Raw genomic sequence first — 4,284 nt, 5'->3', positions numbered from 1 at the left:
AACCCACTATGGCTGTTTCTGGACCCCCCAGCTCTGCAAGATGAGGATTTCCCCACTTACAGATGTAATGATGGTCTCCAGCTGCACCTGAAGCACAAGACAGGAATCTCCTAATGTAGCTCAGCAACCTTGGGCTCAATTGATCACTGGTAAAACAAACCCAGGCCTCAGCACTCTCTTAAGATATCCCTGCAACCCACAGTCACAACAGAAGAGTGTGCAGAAACACTCCAGTCCTGGTACAAGGGCTGCACGTGGCCCATCCACTGTGTGTTGTACAGGGAGAGCTCCTGTCTTGTCCCATACGCCACACTGGGCTGCTTTTGCAAGAGTGAGAAGCAGGTTCATCAAAGGCATCTCTGCTGGAGAGCCCAAGATGCTTTAAAATTACCTGTTTTCCATTGGGAAGGGGAAGAGATGCAGAATAAATGGTTCTTGTAAGCTGTCTCACATGGAACACCGAAGGATGGAGGCAAGTGATTAATGAATCTCTCTATAACCCTGTTGGAAGGGTGCTGGGCACAGCACTGAGAAGCAGCTGTGGAAGGCAGCTGCCTTCCTTGCTTTGATCCAAACCAATGTGAGCACCCATGCCGGCCATCCAGAGACACAGGCTCATGCTGGGATCCTGCAGTGCCAGAACCTGAGGTGAGAGACGCTTCTCTTTGAGTCGGGATCAGTAATCTCTGGATATAACTAGAAACAAATAGGCATCCCCCATGCTCCCCCACAGAGAAGATGTGGCAAAACCTTCCCTGGGTTCTGGTTAGTGCTCTAAGAAGAACAGGGGATGTTTCTAGCAACTTGTCTTCCAGGCATTGAACCAATTTCAGTGCTGTGGTTTATTATATTAAATCATTATGGGATTCAGCTCATTTACCCTGTGCTTTTTCACACCCTAGGTGACCACGTGGTGGCAAGTACAAGACGAAGCAATGGGAGGTGGGCTCCATGCCCAGCTCCACCACTGCCACGAGGCACGACCGTGCCTCCAGCCCTCTACCCGGTGATGGTGAGCCCAGAGGTGTTGAGGTTTACACTGGCCGTGCACTGGGCATCCCTAGCAGGGGATAATGCGGGGCAGTGTCCGGAGCACTCTGGGAGCCCTGGGAAGCTGCGGTGCGCAGGGAGCCGGGAGCTGTTGCATCTTGCTGTGTAATGAAACACTACCACACCTGTGCAGATTTCCCCATAGCCTGGGGCTAGGGTGGAAATGTGTTGGATCATTAAGTCAAGCTCCTTAAGAGCTACTTGAAGATGGAAGATGTGAAATCAGGCATATGAAATGGAGATCGTGTCTAGACGATCCCCTGAGCATCTGCCCGCCTCGAGCAGAGCTGCTGTTTGCAGTAACTCTGGTTCTTGGCTTGTGCCCCTGGAGGGACAGGCAGAGCTTGCTCGTGCAGAAAGCCCAGCTATGCTTCTGCTCCGCTCTTCCAGAGCAGTTGGGGCTTGCCTGGAAAGGCCAGGATGTCACCTTGCATTGAGGAGCCAGCCAGCGGGCTCAGGTTTGTCGTGCCTGTTAAGACAGGAGCTAAGGGGCATCCATCTAGGCAGAGGCATGCGGAGCTGGATGCAGACTCCAGGTGCTGGTCTTGAGGCAGCGTCAGTCCTGCTTTGTGGAAGCATGCATCCCCAGGGTTTGTGTGTTGCTCCTTCGCCTTCTCTTCCCAGGGAGTGAGCTAACTCCTGGAGCCAGGAGTGTGCTCTGGGTCTGATAATGCAGTATCTTTCCCTTTGGTAGTCAAGACTGCAGGGTAGCGAGCTAATTGCAGGGGATATTTCACACCACATGTTCATCCTGCAGCTCCTCAGCGCAGAATGACATCTTACCCCTGGCTGAGGGGGTGGATCAGATCACGGGAGCCACAGTTTTCCCTTGGAGACTTGTGCAGAGCTGAAGCAGCTCCAAGCACAGCTCCCAGGCTCGGTGCCAGCCCCATGCCAGGCTGTGCTGGTGCAGGGGCTGGTGGAGCATCCAGGTTTTGGCTGGCAGAGGAATCCAGCCAGGCTGCTGGTGCTACAAAGGCTGCAGGATCCTGCTGCAAGACCAGCTCAGCTGCTTCTTGCAGAAGAGCTGTCTGCTCTGGTGCAGAGCAGGGCCAGGCACTGTTTACTGGTAAGGAAGAGGAGAACGGGCTCAAACCTAGATTTTTGGGAGTGGCTTTTGCTTGGAGTTTCTGTCTGTGGTGGCTGTGGGGGACCGTCCATAGTATCTTGATGGGTCAAGCATCCCCAGCCCATGATGAGCATGTTTTGTAAGGCTGCTCTCTTTGGTGCTGCCTGCTCTCTCCATGCAGCTTGTTACTAATGAATCTCTGCATCCTCCCTAGGAGACAGCTGATGCTGGTGCGGCATGAGCTGGGCTATGTGTGCTACCCAGGGTGCCCAGTGGAAGGGCTGTCACGTTGCATCTGAAACCCAAACACGATGAACCTGGTGTCTGCTAAGCTGCAAGGACCAGGCACAGGCTGCTCCACTGCCTGCAGAAGGCACCTGCAGCAGCCAGTAATTGGCTGCTTCTTACTGCTGAAGCATCACTGATACTTTTCACCAGCAGCTCCTTCTTTCTGTAACCACGGCTCTGAGGCACTCACTGAGCTGGGGCCGAGGGAGGGGGAGCAGAAGGTGAGGCTGGTGGAGGAGCAGCAGGCTTTCAGTGCAAATACACGAGACACGGGCAACTTGTTTTCCTCCTGCTTTGCCCACGTAGCGAGATGCCAGGCTGGGATCTTCCCCTTGTGTCTGCGTGGCACCGGGCTGGTCTGTAAATCCCTGTCCCCTGCATGGGGACAAGTGCAAACCCACTGCCTCTTCAGGTGATGTTCAGCACACACTCCTTGCGCTCCTGCCGCCTCCCTGCAGTCGTAGCTCAGAAGCTCAAGCTGTAGCATCTGCTATCTTTAGTTGTACAGCTCCAAAAGGCGTATTGGCTTCATCACATGTTTAGCACTGTGGGATGTGCCCAAATATTAAGTAACTTCCCAAGCTGGGTCTAGCTCAGATTAATGGGATCTAGAACTGGTTTCTTTCCACTTGGGTCACAGAGAGCATTTGGCTAGATAATTAGAAGAGATGCTGCCCTCCCCAGCTTGCTGGTGGGAGAGGCAATAGTCAGCAGGGAATTGGGTTGAAGGTTCACTGGAAGAAAAATAAAGTGCAAGTCTCCTAGAGATGTTTCACTGGGCCTGAAGATACCTGAAGCAGTTTGGAGAGGATCAGAACTGATGCTAGATGGTTGCCCGTCACTGTCAGAGGGGATATTTGGAAGCAAAAGCCCAACTCCAGAGCTTGATTCTGGGTTCCTTTTTCTTAGGAAGGGGGCTCAGCATTTGGGACCTGCTGCTCCCTGGGCAGCCCAAGAGGGTGAACAACACAATGGCTGTCCCCCCTCTCCCCAGAGCAGCCTCGGGCAGCTCCCATTAGATCATTTTAAAACCAGCCCTGCTTGGCCTCTGTGTCCGATTTAATCAGCATGACCGAATAGTTGCCGACGGGGAAGCCTTGTTTGATTGTGGAGGTAATAAGAGGATTCGAACACAAGAGCTGATAGTTTCAAGTAAGTGAAACTTAACCTCGCCGTATAAAGCGTTATTGTCCTGCCACAGAAATCCTCTGTCCCGGAGAGCGCAGCTGTGGGGAAATAAATGCTGCTCTTCTTTTTAATTCCTTTCTTTCTCTTTTTGCTGTTTGTTTGTTTCAGACGCGGGGACCTCGGGTTGGTTTGCTGCCGTTGGCTGTGATGGAGCACTTGGTGGGACGTGGGCACTAAGCGCTGCCCAGGGGACTGGCGGGCAAATTCCCCTTAGTCCAGGGAATTAAATCCCAAGCAAAGCCATTGATGGTTGTGAATTCAGTTGAGATCCAGGCCAAATCCTTTCCCCATTGAAGTTAAGCGTGAGCTTTAGCTGCTGGTTTCAGAGGGGTCAGGGCTGCGACCTGCAGCTGTGCTGCTTTTCAAGCAGTTCAGGCAGGCTTTATGAAGGAAAAGGGGCTTTTACTTCTTTTGCTCAGTTTTATTTGTTTAAAACCTCCTGTTTTCTGGAATTCCTCACCCCCGCACATCAGGGCGGACAGGCAGGGTCTCAGCCCAGCCGGGTTTGGCCACTCTCAGGAATCCCCATGGGGATTTCCTTTCTGGCAGGGCTGGGATGCTCTCTTCCCGCTCGTAGATGACATAAAAACATTTCTTCCGACTAAGTTGCACTTATTTATTTGTCCAAACAGAGCAACCCAAGCCTCTGTTTGTGTGTGCTCAGAAAGCCACTCCTCCCACCCCTGCAA

General features: G+C 52.7%; 1 long non-coding RNA gene across 1 annotated transcript; it reads left to right on the top strand.

The window, feature by feature from the left end:
• Positions 1 to 1,720: 1,720 nt before the first annotated feature.
• LOC130598436 (uncharacterized) lies at positions 1,721 to 2,508 on the top strand. The gene is made up of 2 exons (XR_008972002.1): positions 1,721 to 2,119; positions 2,334 to 2,508. It is a non-coding gene; the product is annotated as an uncharacterized LOC130598436 (long non-coding RNA).
• The last annotated feature ends 1,776 nt before the right edge of the window (positions 2,509 to 4,284 follow it).

The sequence above is a fragment of the Pezoporus wallicus genome, unplaced genomic scaffold (genome assembly GCF_028554395.1).
Source record: "Pezoporus wallicus isolate ANWC-B61680 ecotype Strahan unplaced genomic scaffold, APGP_CSIRO_Pwel_v1 contig_3568, whole genome shotgun sequence".
In the NCBI taxonomy this organism is placed as follows: Eukaryota; Metazoa; Chordata; class Aves; order Psittaciformes; family Psittacidae; genus Pezoporus; species Pezoporus wallicus.
The sequence above is the reverse complement of the archived record's forward strand: the minus strand, read 5'-3'. Positions and strand labels throughout refer to the sequence as shown.